We start from the raw sequence: 24173 nt of genomic DNA on the forward strand, positions 1-24173 counted from the left end.
AGGGAAGGGTGGGAGCCGGGCTGGCTTCCTTAGAAACTTCCAAACAGAAAAGACGCCGCCTTTCCCTGTCCCCTCCCAAATTCCTACAGGGACTGGGAGAGAGGGTTGTTTCCACCCAAAGGCTGGGGATGGATGGACTGACCTCTGAATCTTCCTTTTCTCTGGCACAGCCCTGTTTGTAGAGGTGCCAGAATCCTGAGGCAGAAAGCAAGAGAAAAAAAGAATGTTCTCTGAGGGCATTTGGCTGCCCTTTTACACCCCAAATCACACAGAGGGGGTCCAGTGTCATGCCCTCCACGTCTTCCCGCCCCTAGCATGTGGATTTCCCGTGGCATGTCTCATGCACATAGATACACACACCCTCACACTGTTGAAACCAGAGCGGCTCCCGGGAGGGGAGTGCGGAAGCAGCTGTGGACAAGTGTGGGTGGCCACATGCTTCTCCTTCTGGGAGGTGACACTTCTATTACACCTCCACAGGTTTCATCTGAACCTCACCCTGGCCTTGACCCTGTGTTGTCAGGGTGGGCAGGAGGGATGGAGGAGTTGAGCTGGCCCGGTGCTGAGAAGGAAAGCATTCTTAACAGGCCCTTGAACTGTCAGGAAATCAATTCTTCCCAAGAACCAAATTTGGAGGAAACACAGCTTAATGAACAGCAGCGGGAATTGGGCCTAGATGGCTGGGTAAACTTCAGTGATGGTTGAGTGAAGCGCCCTGGAACGGTTGGGAGCACCCATCCTCCCTGATGTATTGGCTGAAGGCAGGGTGTGAGGCCGGGATAAAGTGTGGGATCTGCACTGGGGATAGTGACCCTGACAGCCCAAAGCATTTGGCATCTCTGAATCGGAGGAATGGACTGCCTGACTGGCTGTGTCACCCCTATTAGGCTGGGGCTGGGGTTGTAATTGCTATAATTCATTGATGAATGCAATTTGCAGCTGGCTTCTCTCCCTGTGACAGGCCTCAATTAGAGCCGCCAGAGGGATCTGGGGTGGGAGGGGGAGCTGGGATGTTGTTTCCAACCGCTTCTCCTGGTCCCCTCTCAGCTCTCTGCCCTGCCCTGAAATAGGAGGGAGTTCATTGGGCCAAGTTATTGTTCCCCTCGCCCCAAACTTGCCCCCAGAGATATAATTTCAGAACAAATGGTGCTGCAGGGGGGAGGGAGAAGGGTGTAAGATGAAGGATGCCTTCCTGCAGGCTAGTCTGGGATGCCATGGATTTTAAAACTCAACCATGTTTCGTTTAGTTGAGCATTTTCTCATTTATTTTAGAGCTTCTAAAAGTCCTATAGGAAGGATGACTTTAGAGGCAAAATACTTATTTCTATCTTATATCCCCTCTCCATCTCACCAGATAAAGGAAAAAATATGAGGCAGAATGATGAAAAGGAGAGAGAGAAAAATTGGCTCTACATAGATATCTAATTTTAATTTCAAAATACTGTAAGTACACCAGGGATCATTTAGTTCAATGGTTTTCAAACTCTTTTTAAAAAAGCAATGGGAATGCTTCTTCCAATGAAATCTAACATGGAAGCTCAAGGTGTAAAATAAGCCATTACTGGTCCAGTTAAAGTGGAAGTGGGGGCTCTGAGCGCCCTGGACTATCCTCCTCGCCAAGTCCTGCCTCCTACCTCCTGCTCCATGGCCTCCCTGTGACATCTGTAAGGTTCACTTAGGGGGACCAACTCATCCTGGTTTGCCCAGTCTTAGCATTGAAAGTCCCACAACCCAAGAAAGCCCTTGAATCTGGGACAGTTGGTTGCCCTACATTCCATAGAGCATAGATAGAAAAGCACTGATCCAACCCCTTTGACCTATTGATGAAGGCATTGAGCCCAAGAGAAGAGAAGTGGTTTGAAGTCCCATAGATAAAGTCCCCATGCCCAAGAGTTGCCTATATTTTGGGGAGTAAATCTTGCCCTTCTGCCCTGTGTCCCTGTGAGAGGTGAAACTGTCCACCTCCAAATTTCTTTCCTCCCAAAATGCTCTCTTGTGAAGCCTCCCATGATCCCCCTAAAAAGAGAGCTGTCCTCTCTTCTGATTCTTCTGTCAGAGCACTTAGATGGTAGAGTCATCTTTTATCCAGGGTCTTTCTCTTCATTTGGACTGGAAGATCCTTGGTTCCGTGTCTCATTTATTTTTGTATCCCTCATCACCCAGTGCAGTGTCTGGCATACAGAAGGTATTCAAACTGTTTTTCGATAGATGCATGGTGGATGGGTGGATTTGGAGGATGGATGGGTGGATGGATGGATAGATGAATGGATAAATTGGGAGATGGATAGATGGAATGGATGGGTTGATAGAAAGATGGATGAATAGATGGCTTGGTGCCATGTTGAAGACCTTGGGATGGAACAGTTGGGCAGTTTCTAGACAAGTTTCCTCCTGCATCAATTCTCCCTAATATGGCCATTTTGCTTAAGTTTGATTTTTTGGAATATCGAACATACCTACATTCAGATGCAAGGTCAAAGCAGCTTTCCAACTCAATTAGAAGTCGTTTAAATTGACTATTTTTGGATTATTTGTGCTATTGCTTTTCCCTACAGAAAGTTATGGTTTAACTACGCAAATAATATTTGATGAAAATACCTCCAATAGGCAGCTGATGGCAGTGACGAATAGTGTCTGAAAATAAAACAGTTTAAAAATATCAGAAAAGGGAGCGTGTGGGAGGCAGGGAGAGACAGTGAGCAGTTGGTGAACATAGCGAGCAAGATGATCAGGGCTTGAGGACTAGAAAGGCTGGAATCCTGAGAGGAGGAATGTGAGGTGCACATGAGAAGGACTTCCCAATTATCAGGACCGAGAGAGAATAGGATAGAAAGTTTTGAAAGAAAGAGGGGCATGATGTTGATCCTGTTTGGAAGCAAACAAGTAGTCTAAATGATTATTCATGATTCTTTCTTGACCTACTACTTGTTCAGCTACAATCTGTTGAGTATCCTTTCTGACCCACGCCGTCTCAGCCCATCACACCTGGGGGCAGGAAGACGGAGTCTGCACTCTCTCAGATGTGCACATTCTTCTTGGACAATCTCATCCACACCCGTGGCTTTAACCACAGCAGCTACACTGATTCCCAAGTGTTCGTCTCTAGTCCAGACCTCTCCTTGTGTCCCACACCTACTGCCACCCCACTGCTGAATACCTCCCCCTGGATGTCTGCAGATGCCTTGAACTCAAGAAACCCCATGCTGAACTCATCTGTTTCTCCTCTAAACTTGCTTCTCTGCCCAGATTCTCCATCTATATTCATAACACCCTCATCTGACCCACTCGACACCCAAGTCAGAACCTGGGCATCATCCTCTTCTCCCTGTCTCCCCCACTGCCAATGCTGGTCACCACGTCCAGTAATTCCACTTCCTAAATACCTCACAGATCCGTGTCTCTCTCTTCCTCCCCATAGGAACTGCACTGTGTTCAGGTCCTCACCATTTCTCACCGGGTGCCTACCCTAGTTTTCTTAGTGGTCTCCCACTCTCCCATCTTGCACTCTGGGAATCTATTCCCCACTTGGTTGCCAGACTCTTTTTTCCAAAATGCAAATCTGATCAGTTACTGCCTCCTCCTAAAGCCTTTTGACGAAAGCCCAAATGTCTTTAAAATAGTGTCCAAATTCCTTACCATCTGTGACTAAGGCTTTCATACTCTGACCACTCCTCCGCTTCACTCCTCACTCGGCTTCGCCTAATCAGGGCCCTTGCTGGCCGAGCTCTCTCTGTCAGCCCCAGGTCTCTGCACAGGATCTTCCTGCTGCCTCAGATGCCTCTCCTCCCATTTGCACTGGCCTAATTCTTCCTCGTTCTCCACGACTCAGCATGTTGGGTGTCACCTCTGCCAGGCAGACTCTCTGACTGCCTCTTCATTCCTGAATCTGGAGGAGGTGTCCTTCCTCTGACCTCTTATTGTGTCCAGCGCCTGTCTCTTCCTTACTTCTGATTGCACTGTAGTGCGGCTGCCTGTTTACTTATCTGTCTCTCCCTCCAGTGTGAGATTTCCCAGGACAGGTATGATGTCTTTCCCATCTGTATTCCTCGTGTTGCTTGGCACACGTGGTGCCCAATAAATGTTTGTCAAATGAATGTATGACCTCTTGTAGTTCTCTATCTTGTATGGGCCTTTGTTCTCATCCTTCCTTTTGGGGAGGCCAGTTCAGGACAGATTATGACAGGACTCAGGATGTGCTGTAGAAATCAGTACATTTTTCTCCCTCCCCCTTGCCTGTCTCTCTCAGATTTTGCCAGTGGCCACGCCCTTGGCACAGACACACGCGGCTCAGTCTGCAGAACGTCAGCTGGCAGCGAACAGCCCTTCCCTTCCTCCCTGGCTCCGTCTTCGCTCAGCACAAATCGTTTTCCTTTTTGGGTGTTCACAGCTCTGATAGCAGAGGGCTGGATGGGAGGGTGGCAGCATTGGGCTGTCTGCAGGGAGGCAGAAAAGGGGGGTGTGGGAGAGCCAAGAAGTGGGTGGAAGCATTGCTATGTTGGCCCTTTTGAGGGAGAAAGAACATTTAGCTCTTTGGGGTTGCCTGGGGTGGAGCAGCTGGGATGCTCTTGGCCGCTTTCACTCTCTGGGAGCTGATATTTAGCCTCCTAAATATTGGTGGACTTTCTGAGGGAGGGAGAGAGAGAGTTTGGATTTTCTTTCTTTTTTTTTGAGGAAGATTAGCCCTGAGCTAACATCTGTGCTCATCTCCCTATATTTTTTATATGTGGGATGCCTGCCACAGCATGGCTGGATAAGCGGTGCGTATGTCCATGCCCGGGATCCGAACCTGTGAACCCCGGGCCGCCAAAGTGGAGCATGTGGAGAATGTAGGAAAAGAGAATCTGCCACATACCTCATTCATTCATTACCTGGGTGACGCCAGAGGCTGGGGACACAGAGGTGAATAAGGCTCAGTGCTCCTGGAGCTCACAGTCTAAGCAGGGCTGAGGCCCGTGGGTAGACATGTTACAACCCAGCACCCAGCGTGCTCTGAGATGGCAGCGAGAGCAAGGGCTCGGTGGGCTCGGAGGGCAGGTCACTCTGTTCTTGGAAAGGTTTCAGCTAAGAAGGTGACGTTGGCCCTCCAGGAGACATTTCTACACAATGTTGTTCTCACAACTGCCTCCAACTTCAGTTCCTCAGAGGAGACTCTGTTGAACTCTTCACAAGGAGAGCAGTATCATACATGGTAGAAGGAGTACTGAGTTCAGAGAAGATCACATGGTTTCAGATCCTGGCTCACCAACTCATTCATTCATTCAGTCAATGCTCTTGATCAGCTATGAGACCTTGAAAATTGACCTTAATTCTCTGAGCTTCAGCTTTCTCATTTATATAATTGGGATAATGGTGACACTCACCTCATCATTCTTTCAGAAAGATTACATGAACCGATGTACATGACAACGCTTTGTAAGCTGTAAAGTGCTTTGCAAATGTGATCTGTTATTTATTCTTTCACTTATGCATTCATTCAGTCAGCCAATAACTATTGAGTGCCCACTTCTAAGGTCTGGGAAGCCCCTCTTTGAGGCAGGAGCCTGTTTTGTGCACATGGGTGTGTGTGTGTGTGTGTGAGGGTCTGCGAGTGACTGTAGTGTGCTTCATCAAGCAGCAACCATCTGCTCTGTCTGAAGGGAAGTCCTAGCTTCCCCAGCCCCCAGCCCTCGCTCCCGGGCGCAGATGGGCAGGGACACATTCTCCTGTCTCTCCCTCAGCTGATGGATGCTGGTGCACGGAGGAGGCCGGCAGGGTGCATGACTCACCAGCCTTAGTCACTCTGCCTACAGGACTTCTTCGGCAGGGTGATGACCCAAACTAAAAACATGGCTGAAGAGCGAGGTAATGTTCTAGGCTGGGTCTCTGCGGGGCATCTAAAACCAGGAAGGGAGCCAAATGCATCATTTTGCACATCCCCCAGCCCCCAACCACTCACATCAGAAGGGTCCTGGAGAGCCCCAAAGCTGAAGGGTGGCAGAGAAAGAGGTCCTGGCTAGTGGTGAGTGGGAGACCAAAGGTCATTTTTCCACCACAGTTGTTGTCTCAGCAGATCCTGGCCAGCCACATCATCAGCTTCAATGTGTGTACAGAGCTTTACAGTTTGTAACATGCTTTCATGCACTTTCTCTCATCTGATCCTCACAAGAACCTTGTGAAGCCATTACTGGAGAGGGGGAATAGCAAGGAGGTGGAGTGTGCAACCTACGGAGCCAAACGGCCTGCCTTTGAGTCTGTCCTGTTGCTTATCAGCTGTGAGACTGCACAACTCCTTTAATCTCTCTGTGCCTCAGTTTCCTAATTTAAGAAATGAGGATAATAATAGTACCTTCTCCTTACAGTTTTTGTAAGGACTGATAGTTTACTGATTGTCTGTCTCTCCGAATTAGACTGTAAACCGTAGAAAGGAGAGATCTTTGTTTTGTTTGCTGGGTGTCCGGAGTGTTTAGGACAGTGCCCCACACAGGGAGGTTTGCAAAAAATATTTGTGCAATGAATGAAGACGACTAGAACAAGCCAGGCGCATTACTCTATGTATTAGCTATTGTGGTCAGTTCAGGTTGCTATTACAAAAATACCATAGACTGGGTGGCTTAGACACAGAATTCTCTTCTTCGCAGTTCAGGAGCCTGGCAAGTCCAAGATCAAGGTGCCGGCTGATTTGATTTCTGGTGAGATCCCTCTTCCTGTTTTGTGGAAGGATACCTTCTGATTGTATTCTTTCTTGTTGAAAGAGAGATCCTGTGTGTCTTCCTTTTCATAAGGACGCTAATCCTATCATGGGGGCTCCACCCTCATGACCTAAACTAACCCTAATTACTTCCCAAAGGCCCCACCTCCAAATACCATCACACTGGGGATTAAGATTTGACATGAATTTTAGGGGAGACACAAACATTCAGTCCATAGCAGCTATTATTACAGGATTCTCCCTATTTGGGGGAAAATGTAGAAACTGAAGTTTAGAGCATTTAGTGAATTTCCTGAAGTCACAAAGCCAAGACATGGCAGACATGGAGCTTAAAATGGGGCTGCCTGGGCCAGCCCTGGCACACTCCACTTCAGCGGTCTGGGTTCGGTTCCTGGGCTCTGACGTACACCACTCATCTGTCACCATTCATGCCGTGGCGGTGACCTACATCCAAAAAGAGGAAGATTGGCAACAGATGTTAGTTCAGGGCGAATCTTCCTAAACAAACAAACAAACAAAAAACAAAACCAAAAAATCCCAGCCAAACAAATAAAATTGGGCTGCTTACTCTAAATCAAGGCCCCTTTTCCCCACCATGACTACCCCAATTCCTCTTCCCGGTTCCTCTCTTTGATCTCTCTCCTCCACCTCTCCAGGTAAATCCTCATTAAAGTTGGGTTGATAGACTTAATCCAGTTCCTTTTCGGCAGCAGAGAGAGCTGGAGCACTTTGAGCAAATCACTCAACTGCTGTGCAAATAGTTCCTTCATCTTTTAAATGGACATCATAGTAGAACCTTTGTAGGTTCAGCTTTGCGAAGATTAAATGGCAGGTAATGTACGGAAAACGATAGACACAGAGTAACAGCTCATACACAGAAACGCTTAATCATCATCTTCATTATCTCTTGGGGGCCACTAGGCAAGATGTAAAATAGATTTAGACTCATAGAATGTTAGAGTTGGAAGGGATCTTAGCAAATATAGTTCACTCTTTTTATTTTATAAATGAGCAAATAAACCCAGAATCATTTGACTTCCCCAAGGATACAATACTTGTTTAAAAAAATATCACCTGGAGGAAACTGGGTGAAGTTTTACAGGAACTCTTTCTGCTATCTTTTACAGCTCTTTTCTAAGTCTAAAATTGTTTCAAAATAAAAATAACAACAAGAATGGCTGTTGCAACTACTCCTAAAAAATAATTACCTAAATTATAAGGCAGGGAGGGGATGAGGGTGCGTGGGGGTTGGGAGGAGAGGTGGGGAGATGTTTAGGAGTATTCTTCTCCAATTACCTTGTTCCTCTTGATGCGGGGTCGGTGAGCCGAGGAGTTGAAAGAAAGATTTCTTGGACTCTCAAGATCTGGCGGTAGTGCTCTTTTATTTAGAGAATAGTGTGGAATAGCATGGGGACAGGACCCATGGGCAGTCAGGCTGCTGCGTGGGAACAGGGCCCACGGGCAGGAGGAGGTGTTGCTGCCGCCGCTTCTACTGCAAACATGGCTGGAGAGTAAGGCTAAATTTAAGGCATAGGTATGTGAGCCATCTCTTTACAAGACAAAGGAAAGAACATGGAAAAAAGTTAAAATGGTATCAGTGCAGGTGCAGTCTGGCCATTGTGTGGTCCCACAACTTTTAGATAAGAATCAAATCAGATTAAGTAAAGGCCGGAAGCCACCACCCTAAATCAGTTACATGAGGTTGCCGGAAAGTAACCAACTTAAGTTCTTGCCTTCCCCATTAAGAGTTTCCAGAGACAAGGCCATCCCCCTTCCCCCTGGCACAGAGAGGGAGGCATCTCCACAGATGGAGCTTCTCCCCACAAATGCAAATGCCTCCCAACAAAGGGCAAGCAAATTCCACTGCTCGGAGCCTGCTTCTCATCTGCAGTTTTAAAATTAACCAACCTAAAATTCTCATCACTCTCAGAAGAAATATTGACTTGTATTTCAGCGCATTTGTCCTGTCGCTGCCACTGCCAGTCTCTTAAACCCATCCATTGATTTCTCATTTTCAGTGTCCATCTGATTTTTTTGTTGTTGTTACCAGATAACTATTTGATGTTTTAAATTCCTAGTCTTGGGGCCGGCCCTGTGGCCGAGTTGTTAAGTTCACCCGCTCTGCTTCAGTGCAGCCCAGGGTTTTGCAGGTTTGAATCCTGGGTGAGGACATAGTACCACTGGTCAGGCCACGCTGAGGCGGCGTCCCACATGCCACAACTAGAAGGACCCACAACTAAAAAAAATACACAACTATGTACCAGGGGGCTTTGGGAGAAAAAGGAAAAATTAAATAAATAAATAAATAAATTCCTAGTCTGTTGAAATTCTCCATTTTTCATCTATTTTGGACATCTTTTCCTCTATTTTCTGAGCATATTAATAATAATTATTTAAAAATTCTTGGGGCCAGCCCCATGGCCAAGTGGTTAAGTTTGCTCGCTCTGCTTTAGCAGCCCAGGGTTTCATCTGTTCGGATCCTGGGCGCGGACATGGCACCGCTCATCAGGCCATGTTGAGGTGGCGTCCCACATGCCACAACTAGAAGGGCCCACCACTAAAATATACAACTATGTACTGGGGGGATTTGGGGAGAAAAAGCAGGGGAAAAAAAAATTCTTGTCTTCTGAGCCAGCCCTGGCAGTCTAGTGGTTAAGATTTGGTGCTGTGGCCTGGGTTCATTTCCTGGTGGTGGAACCAGGAGGCTTACATAAAGAATTAAATTAACAACCAGGATACACAACCATGCACTGAATCTTAAAAAAAAAAACCCCTAACAATCCATGTCCTCTAACTCCAATGTCTTTGCCACCTGTGGATCTACTTCTATTGTGTATTTTTTTCATTTGCTTATTTCCTGTCTCTTCACATACTTAGTAATTTTTGATTGAATGTTAGAAATTATGTATAAAAGCCAGGGAGAGGCTCCACAAGATGGTTATTTTCAACCAGAGACTGTTCACGCTGTCCTCTGCAAGACAGGAAGTGTGGCCGAACCCCTTACTCCAATCAGGATCTCAGCTGGCTCGAGGCTGTGTTTTGGGTTTATGAGACTCAGCGCAGTGGGAGTTTGCAGCTGATCTTGGGATGTGACCCTCCTCAGCTTCTAGCTGAGGGCCTGGCAGATTGTGTCCTCAATAACAGGAGAAATGCTCGGGTTTCTGCTCTGCGTTTCAGAAGTTTGTCAATCTCTCTTTAGCTTTCCTCCCTGTGTAGTTTCGGATTTGGCAGATGTTTGGAGGGGAGACTGGCTGTGTATTTGAGGTCCCTCAAGTCTCCCATTTTGGTTTTCCAGTCCCCGTGTGACTGTCAGAAGTTCTACTGGATTCTCTGCCCTGTAGCAACGTCCTCTGTTTAGGACACGCCCAGATTATCAGTCTCTAGTCCCACCCAGAATTAGAAAATGCTTCCAGGGAAAAGGGGGCTGTAGACCTCCAATTGTCTCTGAACAGCCTCCTCACCCCTCAGCATGTTACTCTCTCGAGAACTTCTGTAGCTGTCTGATGCTTTTGTAAATATTCGTTCTGCAGTTTACCTGGCTTGTCTAGTTCCCAGAGGAAGTGTTGACTTGCTGTGAACTATTCCAACCTATCCAGAAGCACTCAGCACTCCCAAAAGAGACTGGGAGTGAAGGATTGAAAACTTGGGATAATACCTATTGTCAAATCGTTTTTTCCTCCTGTTTTTTCCCAGTAGCCCTTTAGGTGTGGGTATAGAGGAGAAAGCGGGGCCTTGGGGTCAATTCCAGATCTGCTACTTAGATACTGTGTGACATTAGAAAATTAAGTTAGAGGAAATTAAGTGAGGTAATACCATTTGGATGGCACCCAGCACAAAGCCTGGCTCACGGATTTAAGTACCAAGCTTTCTCCTACATGGTGGCGGGGGACTTTTCCCACAAAGGGATCAGAGTTTGTGGTTTAAAGGTGGTTTAAGATGATGAACAAGCTTGGCCTCAGGTCCAGTTGATGTGAAAGGAGATGAAGCAAGGTCTTTATTCACAGCTTGTGGCCCTTGGAAATTATAGTTTCGGGGCTTGAGGATAATAGTAATTTAGGAGAGGTGATGGGGTGTCCTAGGAGCCCCGCATTCACAGCGGCCTGAGTCTATGCCCAAAGTCATTTGGAGGTACAGGACATCCACAGAACAGAGCTGCTCAAATCCAACATTCTTCAATCACCTTCCACAGCTCCCCATGCCAGACACTTATGCTTGCTCACATTTAAATCTTGCGTCGACCCTAAGCAAATGCAGTGGTGTGCTAGAGCCAGCTCATACCATCTTGGCTGGTGAGAGCCAATTTTCAGGAATTTTGTGAGCTGGTTGACATCATGTTGATAACTTGAAATCTATAATTCCTGTGGTGGGCATATTTACACCATGGAAATTAGCAAACACTACAAGACAGGGCTTTTCTTTTCTTCCAGAGAGCCAGTTGTTAAACGTTTAACAGCATGCCATTGCACGTGAGTGTTATGACCATTTTACAGTTAGGTAAACTGAGACTTTGAGACCCCAGTTCTTAGAGCAAGTAAGCAGCACAGCCGGGATTCAAACCCAGATCTGTTTGGGTCTAAAGCCCTTGAGTGCTTTCCCCTGGGGATAACAACTGTCTTTTTGTTTCCAGCATGGTCACATACAACCCCAGTTTAGGAAGAAATAAAGTGGGCTGGCATGCAATCTGTGCCCAATAATTCGGAGATTGCAGGCACACCAAATGGACATTTTTGGACAAATGTCAAATCAGTATTTGGCTGAGACTGGTGACAAGTATTACCATAGAATTTTCAGGACCAAGAGTAAACCTTAAATTTTTTAAAGATTTAGTTACTGTTGCAATTTTGTTATTTTAAAAATTTAGTAGGCAAATTTCTAAAGTTTGTCATAATGCAGAAATAATACTTTCTCAGCATGTTCAACAGCCATGTTGCTCCTGCGGCCACTACATGGCACATGTGGGATACGAAATAGCAGCTCACTTTCATCTGGGGTTGGCGGAGGGGCAACGCATTTTTTGGATACCTCATTTTTCTCTAATATTTTCTTTTTTTCTTTCTCTTCTTTATGACGACCGGATTGAATGTGACATATCATGGATGTTGTATATCTCCTCTTCCTGAAATTTTGAGGCGGCAAAGTTGACATTCTGCTTTTAATGCATCCTCACAAAATAAGAAAATTCTGAGTCTTTTCTTGAGAGACTCCTGGACTAAAAGGCATTAAATGAGGATTACAGTTCTCTGAATTTATTTTATTTAAGGTTACAAATGCTAGTTCACCAAGTAATTCTGCAAGACTAGATTTATGATATAATAACGATCATTTTAACTTATATTATCATTTAAATTTTCATAAATGTTTCATGGCCCAAAAAGGCTGTAATGTTTTCCCTGAAGTTTTCTAGCTCCGTGTAACTCATTGTGGGTCCTCAGACCAGCAGCATCTTTATTCCCTTGGAGCTTGTTAGAAAGGCAAATTCTCGGGCCAGTCCAGAGACCTATTAAATCAGAATGTCTGGAAAACAAACCCCTTAGAATCTGTATTTTAATCAACTCTCCAGAAGATTCCAATAGTCCCCGAGTTTGAGAAGCACTGATGTAGCCAACAATCTCCTGATATTTACCTAGTTGTCCATCTGCTTCTTTATATCAACATTGGAAAGTTCTACAGTGTTTTACATAGAACTGCCAGCTTTCACGTTCGTCATTAATTATTAGGGCATTTTAACCTTGAGACAATAATTTCTACATATAGAGCACACAAGGAAACTTTCATTCCAAGTTACATGGGGAATGCTTACAAAATAGAAATGGAATAGTCACATGAACCAATACATTGAAATGACACACCCTGTTTGTATTACAGATGTTGTCATGCTGGCAAGATATGATGGTAAAATATGTTGCCACGTGATCACCGGTCATGTAGAAGTTCAGAATTGCCATTGAGGGACACATTTCACAATTCAGTCCAAAGGCCACAGAGGAAGCCAAAACGGAAGAGCAAATTTTTGTCATATGCGGAGATCAAAGCTGAACTTTGAGGCATCTCTAGTAGCTATTATTAGCTATCAAGGTGACACTGTGATATTGAGCGTCCTGGAGAGGTTCAGTCTTCTTAGTACACCCCTCCTCCCATCCCCAATCCCACGAAATGAGGGAGCTCAGGTTCTGTATATGTGTCACTTTCATCTACTTAGGTGCCCAAACCAAAACCCTCTAATTTGACACCAAATCCTATCAATTCCGTATCTTGACTTTCTTTCTGCTGCATCCACCCCCTCCCTGACCCCAGCCGAGGGTATTTCTTGCAGCTTTCACTCTTACCACTCTGTAATCCTCTTTTCACACAGCAGCCAGAGTGATTAAGTATATATAAACCAGATCCCGTTATTCCCCTGCCGAAAACTCTCCCTTGGCTTTCCATCACTTTGAACATGAACTTCCACCTCCTCACTCTAGCCTGTTGGGCTCTCCTGGCTCCCGCCTGCCTTATCAACCTCATTCAGGACTACCCTCCCTCTGAATCATAGGCAGCTAGCCAAAAGGGACTCATTTCTGTTCCCTGAATACTTCCAGGGCCTTCCTGCTCTGAGATTTTGCATATGCTCTCTCTATCTGAATGCTCCCCACTGCTACTCTTCTCCTTGCTGTCTCCTTTCATCCTTCAACTCTTTGTTACATGTCACTCCCTTAGACAGGCCTTTTCTGATTACCCAGTTTCATGTAGGTCCCTCCTCCTCTCCCTAGCTCATCCCTTACAGCCCTTAACAAATGTATATTTATATAGCCGTGGGTTTGTTTGTTTAATATCTGTCTTTCCACTGGGCAATAAGTGCTGTGAGGAAAGGAACCACTTCTGTTTTGTGCTTCACTGTCACTCCAGTGCTCAGCACTTAGCAGAAGTTCAATAAATACTTGCTAAATGTTGGACAAGCCCTCGTCTTGAGCCTGAGCTCTGGGACACTGTGGGGCAGTACCAGGCTCTCTGTGGAAACAGCACCCAGCAGGTCTTCTTTGGCTGTTGGAGTAACATCTGAGTCTGTTTCAGTTCAAATGTCACCTCCTTCAAGAGGCCTTCCTTGATCCCCCTATCTACTTGTCCCCTACCCCCATTATTCTCTGATATACTATCCTGTTTCTTGAAAGCTCTTACCACAATCTGAAATTTTCTTGTTCATTTATTGATGTATCTACTTGTCTTTCTCCCCTGACTGGAAGGAAACGCTTGGCTCAACTTTGCACCCCAAGCATCTAAAATATAGTAGGCACACATACATATCTGCTAGTTTCTGCACTGTCTGACCTTCCTAGGTTTTATTAGCTATGTGTAGTCCTAAGAGGAAGTGCTTTTTTTTAAAGATAGGCACCTAAGCTAACAACTTGCCAATCTCTCTTTTTTTCTTCCCTCCATAAATCCCCCCCAGTAGATAGTTGTATACTTTTAGTTGTGGGTCCTTCTAGTTGTGGCATGTGGGACGCCACCTCACTATGGCCTGATGAGTGATACCATGTCTGCGCCCAGGATCCGAACCGGTGAAACCCTGGGCCGCTGAAGTGGAGCCCGCAAACTTAACCACTTGGCCACGGGGCCGGCCCTGAACTGCTTTTATTATAATAAAAATCAACAAAGTGGTTCTGTTTCAGCAAAACTGTACATATAACACACTGTCAACCATGTAACAAATGCACAGAAAAAAGACTGGAAGGAAATATGCTAAAATGTTAATAGTGGTTTTCTCTGGGTGGTAGGTTATAGGTGATTGCTGCTTTTTTTTTTTGAGGAAGATTAGCCCTGAGCTAACATCTGCTGCCAATCCTCCTCTTTTTTTTTTTTTTTTTTTTGCTGAGGAAGACTGGCCCTGAGCTAACATCTGTGCCCATCTTCCTCTACTTTTATATGTGGGACGCCTACCACAGCATGGCTTGCCAAGCGGTGCCATGTCCACACCCAGGATCCGCACCGGGGAACCCCGGGCCACTGAAGCAGAACGTAGGCACTTAAGCACTGCATCACCGGGCTGGCCCTGCTTTTTTTTTTTTTTTTAATGCCTTCTTATATTTTTCCAAATGTCCCCCAATAGTTAAGGTTTATTTTTATAAGAAAAAAATTTAAAGTAGGTAGATAAAGCTAGAAAGAAAAATGGAACACAGTGGCAAGTGCCAAGGCCTCTCCAGGGGACGTGCAGCTGTGTCTGCCCAAGGAGGCTTGGGCCCTAGGAGCTCATTTCCCTTGCTCTTCAGTGGTGCCTGAACTGACTCCACTGCCCCCAGATGGAGTGTCTCCTGGGAGGATGGGCCAATGTGACATCTGGAAGCCTGAGGCCAGATACGGGCTCTATTCCGAATGCCTGGCAGGTGGGAGCTGGGAATAAAGGAACCTAGGCAGAGCAATTGGTTGGCCTGGGGATGAATTCAAACTCCCTTTCCAGCAGCTCTGCTCCTCCTTGGGCTGCGCTGCCCTTTCAGAGGGGAAGATGCCCTTGCTAACTGTTTAACCCGCTGTGTGAGGGCGGTGAGGGGCAGGCAGAGGGGCAAGGCAGCAGAGCGTCAAGAGGGTTGGGCTTGGCTTGGGTTCCAGTGCTGGCTTTTCTATTGACTTGCTGTGAGAACACCAGTAGGTACTTTGTTTCTTTGAGCTGGGTTGTTGTTTTTTTGATCTGTAAAATGGGAAATATAATCCCTGATGTGGGGTTAATTAATCCCAAGTGGGAAAGGAATTCTGCCTAATAGCATCCCTGACAGAGGCAAGAGGGGCCCTACTGAGTCTGTTTTTAGGATTTCACTTGCCTCATTTCCTCTTCTTTCCCAGCCTATCAAGGTGGTTGGGAATATTGCACAAGTTACCAGATGTGAAGGCGCTCCATGATCCAAAGGGGACAGGAGAGGAGCCCAACCAGTTACCTTCCTGTCGGAAGGCATGATCCCGGTGACAAGCGTTGCCCCAGAAACGCATGGTTGTTCCTGTTTCTTCAAAGCGCAGAGTCTTTTGTGGTCAGAGTATGTTCTCTGCACTGAACTTTCTTTCCTTCATTTGTTTGTTTGTTCACGTGGCCAACACTCCTTGAGTACTGCTCTGTGGCAGTCCCTATTCTGGGCCCTGGGCACAGGGTGGTGTGAACAAGGCAGATCTGGTCCTTGTCCACAAGCAGCGAACAGTCTACAGGACAGAGAGAGTCCTGGAGGATTCCAATGCTGTGTGATTGGTGCCAGGATAGAGGGACACGCAGGGGCTCCAGGATCACAGAATCCTTGTATTGGTCCTTCCCAAGTACGGGGGAGCTCTGCCCAGCACAGACTCCCCCACCCAGCTGGAGATATCCCTTTGTTCTAGCTCATGGGCCCAGGGTGGACAGCAGATGGGGCAGCTCTGGGAAGGCTCCCGGGGAGGATCCCAGGCTGGGCACATTCCTGCTGTCATCCTACTGCCCAGACGCTGTGTCTCCCGGGAAGATGTCTGCAGGGCCGGTTGCGCCGTTTTGGCTTCCTCCAATTAAGCATCACGAAGGTGGGGAGACTTGGAGTGTAGCCCGGCCAAGGGGTTATTTATTCCATCACCTCAATCACAATAGATCTGCAAACTTCCCTTGATCTGGTGAATTCAAGAGATTAAGGCCCAGATGTGATGGGGACAGAGTTGCCTCTAAGTGTTACAAACCTCTCATTTTGTACCAACTGATGGGAGACCGTAATTGCCCAGATGGTGAGAGAGCACGATTAATCCTTCTTTCATGCCAAGCCCCAAGAGAGATGGGAATTAATCATGGAGCTAGGGTGGGAGGGGCTCTTCTGTCTCATCCTCTCCTTCAAGTTGGCAAGCAGGTCCCTGATGAATATGGGGGAGAGGAAGCTGGTCAGTCTTCCTGCTTGGCTCCAATCAGGTCCAGCTACACCTTTGGACTCTGGCGGCCTTTCCCTCCAAGTCCTCTCCATCTGTTGTATATTTTGTTTCCCCCCCTTTCCTACACACTGTACTTCCTCAGCTCCCACTCACCCTTTTCAGTATGTTTTTATGTTCTTGGCAACACTCCCACCAAGGGCAAGGGTGATCTCCTACTCACCAAGACTAATGGCCACCAGGCCTGTTCTCATCTGTTTGACCTCCCTATAACGTTTGAAGCTGTTGGCCACTTCCTTCTGGAAACTCTCTTTCCTTGTCTTCTGGGACTCCCTCCTCCTGCTTTTCTGATTATTTCTTCTCCATCTCTGTCTTCCTCCTCTCATCCTGAGAATGTTGATCTCTGTTTTAGGCCTTTTTCTATTCTCTTGGCTCCCTCAGGGAGAGGCAGATACTGTTGGTTACCCATTCAGCATCATTCTCTTTTTCTTCTTTTTTTTGGTGAGGAAGATTGTCACTGAGCTAACATCTGTGCCAATCTTCCTCTATTTTGTATGTGGGATGCCACCACAGCATGGCTTAATAAGCAGTGTGTAGGTCCACACCTGGATCTGAACCCCTGGCCGCCGAAGTGGAGTGCGCCAACTTAACCTCTACGCTACCAGGCTGGCCCCCTCTTTTCTTCTTGTTCAGGGAACATGACCCCTTTGTGCCTGGGGATGAATCATGATTGGTCCAAGAAATCCCGGTGAGCAGTTTATGTTTGCCTGTGATTTGTTTAAGGGTGGATATAGTCCTGGCCGATGCATCAGGAGTAGAAGTTTGAGTGGGAGGGATTTGAGGGAACAAATGCGTGAGGAGAGGCAGCCCTTCGTGCCTTTAACAAGATGCGAGGATTCGGTGCCCGAAGCTGCCGCTGTGGCATACACCTTGTGAGCCTGGGGAGCAGGCCTGCGATCAATCATAGCGAGGCTGCCCTGCAGCTTTGATGTTGTTAAGCCAATGAATGCACCCGTCCTGGCCTGGCCCTGCGGTCTCACGTTTAAGCTGCTGGAAGCATCCCTCATCAATAGAGTGGGAGATACACACGTCTCCCATGGCTTCAGCTACCAACTCTCCACCGATGCCTCCCAAGTTTATATAGTTCAGACCTCTTGCCCACAGCATCAGACATCCTCACCTGGATATCCCTCAAACCTAATGTCCAAAACAAAACCCCATCTGTATATCCTCTTATTCTCAGACAAAGCCAATTTGTTCTCTGTCATCCTGCAGTGCTTTATTCATGCCTCTGCTATAGCACTGGTCCCATGGGTTTGTTTGCTTTAACTGTTTTCCTTTCTGGAATTGAAACTTACAGAGGGCTGGAAACTTATCCATCTTTAAATCTCTAGTATCAAGTAGGAGCTCATTAGGTTCTTGTTTGGGCAAATTAATTTGTGGATATTCAGATGTGTTCAGTCGCAAGTAATACGATACCTTAAAGAACAGTAACTTAAAGTGTAAAGGTGTTTAATTTATCTTACAAAACATGAAGTCTGGAGGTAGGTGGTTCCAGGATTAGTTAAGCAGTTCAGCAAGGCCAAGACGCTGAGTCAGAATCTTTGAAATTCTCTTGGCTCAGGATCTCTGAGAATCTCTGAGATTCTTCATGGTTGTAAAGTAGCTGCCACAGCTCGAACATCACATCCTCACAAAACAGCCTTCCAAATAGGAACCAAGGATGGAGGGTTGTGGTGGCACGAAAAGGGCTTCCACCTCACATACTTTTCTTTTTTGGGGGAGGCAAATCCTCTTATCATTGGTAGTTAGAACTGTGGTGTGCTCCCTTGCACCAATCGCTGGCAGACAGAACAGCAATTACCAGGAGTGGCTTAGACCAATCCTGAGTCATGCTTGGTGCTGGGCACGTTGCTGTGTGACAAAAGCAGGGTTCTGAATTAAGGCAGACAAGGGAGTATCTACTGGATAGGTGATCAAGGATGCTTGTCCCTTATGCTCTGCCCTGGTCCAACTTCTTCCAGAACCCTCACTGCTTTCTTGGGCACTTCCAAGAAACATGTAGCCCTGGGTGAACCTGGCTCGGTGCAGGAAAAACCCCTAAATGCTTCATGTTTAATGCTCCATAGCTGAGGCTGATGATGGGTAGCCCTACGACTTTGTGAACTTGCCGTCTAGCAGGGCTGCTGCAGACGATTGTGGTGGTTGTTTGTTGCATATGGGGGCCAGTGTCAAGGGGAGCAAGATGGGGCTGAAAATCCAGCTTCAACTCTGCTTGCCAAGCCATGCACTGTGGCAAGGGGCTGTGTCTACTTGGCGGTGGTGGCATCTTGTTCCAGTTATCACAAAGGCACTCTAAGGGCTGGAGCTGCAGTACCTTCCAGAAAGGCTGTGTCAATTTATATACCCACCAGCAGTATGTGAGAATGTGTTTCTCTCTGTACCCTCGCCATGATTTGGTATTATCTCGTTAGAAAATCTTTAATAATCTCTTCTTTGGTCCCCCTGGCTCCAGCCTATCTCATACTTGCTATCTGTTCCCAGATTTATCTTCTCCCAAATCTTAAATCAGTCACTTCCTTGCTCAAAATCCTCTATGACTCCCTCTTATGTATAAGTTAAACCCCTTACTTGGCATTCTGGACCCCTCAGGATCTGGCCCCACCCATGCTCCCAGCCTTATTTCTCATTATGAAACTTTTGCCTAAGCCAAATATTTGCTTATGCTGCTCTCCACCCTCAAGTTCCTTTCTTCTTTTCTGCTCATTCTTGAAGCCATGGCACACATCCCATCTCCAGCAGAAACATTCCTTGGCCACTCTAGGCTGCGCTCTTATCACCTCTGAATTCCTTCAGTTCAGTGGTCTCAACCTTGGCTGCACACTGGGTGTCAGCCGGGAGCTTTAGAAAATACTAATGCCTGGGTCCCCTGACAGGCATCTGATTTAATCGGTTTGGGTGCCAGACTGGGCTCTGTGATTTTTAGACCCTCCAGGTGATTCTAAAGTGCAGCCAAGTTCCAGAACAACCTATTGAAATCACTTGGATTTATTGCCTTGCATATGGGAGGGCTTGCTCGGGGAGCTTTAAAGATCACTGGGCCTCATCCTCGGAGCTTCTGACATCTGTATTTTTTCAAGCTCCCCGGGAGATTCTGATGTGCAATGTGATTGCGGGCCACTGTGCTATGCTTATATTTTTTACACTTCCCATGGGACGATGTGCAGAGGAGGTGCTTATGATGTCTAATTGTTTATACATTGACTAAGGAGAAATAGAATGACATAAGCATATAAAAGAGATTTAGCAACTGTAATGTGCTGTGCAAGTATAAGAGTTTATTATTAAGAGGTTATTATTACTATTTTCAAGTTCCAAGCTTGTTCTTGAGGTAGGACTATGTTTGGGACCAGTGAAGGCTCTCAGGAATGGGTACGTGAAGGAGGTCCCTCACAGTATTGTAATGCTGCACTGTACTTGGGTTTGCAACCTTGGCACAGGGGCTTACCAGTGTGCTAGACTGTGGCAACGCTCAGGAATTCTTGGTTTGGAGAATGGCCTAGGGCCTTGAATGCCTATGTTATTAAGGCTTGTCTTTTTAATTCAGAGGCAAAGTCAGTAAAAAAACCACATCCCCCTCTTCCCCCTGCTTCTTTCCCCTTGTCCCTCTCCCCAAGCCCGTGTCCCCACTTGCAAATGCTCGTGTGGCCCTTGCCTAGAATAATCCTCTCCTTTTTTTTTTGAGTGAGGACTTTACCGAGCAAGGCAAGATTGGGGTGGGGGTGGGGGAAGGAGGGACTTGGGGGAGGGATAGTGATGGGAGTGGGAGTTGGGATGGGGTCGGGAGAGGACAGCGGAACGTGGCACTGAAACCAGCCCCATGTGTGATGCAATGCGCAGTTACTCTTAGTTTTTCCTCCTCCCTCTTGCCAATTATAGAAGCGATACGTGTTCAGTATGGACAACGTGAAAAACAGAAAAGCCTGTCAGAAACATCCAGACGCATCTGATCACCCATAAGCCCAGCACTCAGAGAGAACCATTGTTATTTGAGTTTATTTCAGTCTTATTTCTATACATAACAAAAATGGTATCATGCAGTGACCTGATTTTTTATTTTCACTTAGCAATATATCATAAACATTTTTAGATATTCCTCTATAGCAGAGCTTGGCAAACTTTTTCTTTAGTGGTCCGGATAGTATATATTTTAGGCTTTGCAGGCCTTAAGGTCTATTATAATTACTATTTCATGTAGCATGAAAGCAGCCACAGATAATACATAAACAAATGGGCATGGCTGTATTCCAATAAAACTTTATTTATAAAAGCAAAAGCCAGGTCCATTTGGCTTGTGGGGGCGGTTTGCCAACTCCTATTATATAGTATTATTTTTTACAAGCTTCCTGAGATCCCACTGTGTGTCAATTCTACAATTTCCATTCCCTTACTCTGGAACATTAAGTCATTTCCATTTTTAAATATTACAAATATCACTGCAAGTAACATCTGTGCGCTTTTGCTTTTTTTTCTTGGGATAAATTCCTAGAATTGTGATTGCTGGGGCATGAGGTTTGTCTAATTTTTAGGGCTTGTGACACAAATTGCCCCATTGACCTCCAGGAAGTACAGAAGAGAGGGCTCCCCACTTCTTGCATCCTCGCCAACACTGGCTATTAGAATTTCTTTTAATCTTTGTCAATTTGATATATATATTTTTTTACCGTGATTGTAATCCCACGGTGTCTACATTTCATGGCTTTTGCCACCTCAGAAGCAATGTTTGCGTGTAGTGACGTAGGGATGCACTGTGGTTTCACTAGCCCTTTGTCTCCAGGGCTGTCGGCTTCCGACATGCTGCGAATCTGCAACAAGGAGAGTTAGATACACTAGTGACTTGGTCTGGGCTGAGACCTCAGATTCTTGCTCTTGGATTGATGGAGAGTGACACAGGGAGATTGCTGAAAGTGTGAAGTTAACTATCCTTCCTCCTCACCTCCAATAAAGGGAGAAATATTTTGGAACTTATGTAAAAACATCTTTGTGATTTTGCCGAAGCAGATCAAGCTGACTCCTTGTTTTAAGTCCGGGGGCTGGTGGACCACCCTCAGGGTGGTGTCCTGTCCCCGTCACAGAGGAAGCGGTGCCTTTGTGTGGCTCCCAGGCTCTGCTGGCTCTTTCGGAGTTTGATTTGGGAAAGGAAAAAAAAAAGCAACTTAAGCTGCTGCCATCAATTCCCAGGATGAATGGCTAAGTGATGATGCTGATGAACAATTTGCATCTAAGAGGCGGTTTGGGAGTTTGGTGAATAGCCCGTGATTGCAGATAAACACCACCTGCCACGCTGTCCTGTCCGCGCAGCCCCCTTCTGCTGGGAGGGAGAGTTCTCTCCTGGGCAGAAAGCTGGTCTCCTTTCCCTTCCCTCTCCAATGCTTTTATGCTAATGCTTTGAGCTAGATGAGAAAACTGGATTTACAGGAAGTCTAGCTGGTTATCAGGGAAGAAGGAAGACATTTCCAATTGAGGCTTGTCTATGTTTTGATTAAACTGGAAAAGCAGTGGCTGCAGGGGCCCTTTCACAATCCCCAAAGGTCCCCTTTTTGAATGCTCTGTGGATGTTGTGCCTGTTGGAATGGAAATTCCGTGGCCCTACACCAGACCCAAGGTAGGCTGGGAATCTGTGTTTTTAGCAAGCACCCTGCGTGATCTTATGAACTCTCAGGCAGTGGGTTCTAAACCTAGAAATGGGCCTAGTAATGATCTGGAGGGGGCAAAAACTAGATGCTCAGGCCTCAGCCCTGGGAGAGTCTGATTCCGTAGGCCAGGAATCTGTGCCTGGGAAGTGGGAAGGGTTCTCCCAAGGGATTTTGGGAAGCAGCCAGGTCTGGGAATCACTACCTAAGGAATTTATCAGAGGTGAAGTACTGGGAGATCCCCTATTGCTTCTATAAGACCTGGAGAAGAAGCGGCAAGGAAAGAGGCCCAGGTGTGGGGATCCCTCCCAGGGGGCTGCCTTCTGTGCCTCTTTTGACTCAGGCGATTACCTGGAGGCAGACGGGTATTAACCACAGAGCTCAGAGGCCCTTTGACCCAGCTCCTCATTTGCTCCTGGGCAGGAACTGTATCCCACAAGCTGATTTCAGCACTGAGAGTGTCTGAGCTGGGGGAAGCTACGGCGTGGGGTGGAAACAGCACCGGACTAAGCGTTCTAAACTTTTACAAGTTTGACCAACTCGGTGAACTTGGGCAACTTTACCTAATCTCTCTGAGTGCGGTTTTGATGTGTAAAATAAGGATAATAATTCCCATTCTAGATACTATGTACAATTTATTAATGTAAGGAGGAATACAAATACTAAACAGCACCAGGAAAATGCATGAAATCACAGAAGCGCAAATTTAAGTCAACTTGAAATACCACCATTTCACATATGTGGATGGAGTAGTTGTTTTTTTGTTAAAGATTGGCACCTGAGCTAACAACTGTTGCCAATCTTCTTCTTTTTTCTGCTTTTTCTCCCCCAATTCCCCCCAGTACATTGTATATTTTAGTTGTATATTTTAGTTGTAGATCCTTCTAGTTGTGGCACATGGGACGCTGCCTCAGCATGGCCTGACAAGTGGTGCCATACTCACACCCAGGATCCGAACCAGTGAAACCCTGGGCTGCTGAAGCGGAGTGCGCGAACTTAACCATTCAGTCACAGGACTGGCCCCATGGATAAATTTTTGAAATGAGAGCCCTAATGCTGGTGAAGTTGTAGTGAAATTGGCACCCTCAGAGGCTACTGGAAACATCGTACGTAAACACCCCTTGGAATGTGATATGGAACTGTGCGCTGCAGAGGCCCATAAAGATGTCCACACCCATTGACTCAATAAGCTCATTTCTTGGAATTATCTGAATGATTAAAACAGAAGCATATTTACATGCATAAAAATGTGTATTCCAGCGGCCGGCTTGGTGGCGTAATGGTTAAGTTCGCATGCTCCACTTTGGCAGCCTGGGGTTCACAGTTTCGGATCCAGGCGTGGACCCAAGCACAGCTTGTCAAGCCACACTGTGGCAGTATCCCACATAAAACAGAGGATGACTGGAACAGGTGTTAGCTCAGTGACAAGCTTCCTCAAGCAAAAAGAAGAAGATTGGCAATAGATGTTAGCTCAGGGCCAATCTTACACACACACACACACACACACACACACACACAAATGTGTATTGTGATTGAAAGCCCAGAAATAAAACTACACATCTATGGACAGCTAATCTTCAACAAAGGAACCACGAACATACAATGGAGAAAGGAAAGTGTCTTCAGTAAATGGTGTTGGGAAAACTGGACAGCCACATGCAGAAGAATGAAAGTAGACCATTATCTTACACCATACACAAAAATTAACTCAAAATGGATTAAGACTTGAATGTAAAACCTGAAACCATAAAACTCCTAGCAGAAAATATAGGCAGTACACTCTTTGACATCGGTCTTAGCAGCATCTTTTTGAATACCATGTCTACTCAGGCAAGGGAAACGAAAGAAAAAAAAAAAAATTGGGACTGCATCAGACTAAAAAGCTTCTGCAAGGCAACCCACCAACTGGGAGACAATATTTGCAAATCATATATCCGACAAGGGGTTAATTTCCA

This window comes from Equus asinus, chromosome 13 (assembly GCF_041296235.1).
Source record: "Equus asinus isolate D_3611 breed Donkey chromosome 13, EquAss-T2T_v2, whole genome shotgun sequence".
NCBI classification, from domain to species: Eukaryota; Metazoa; Chordata; class Mammalia; order Perissodactyla; family Equidae; genus Equus; species Equus asinus.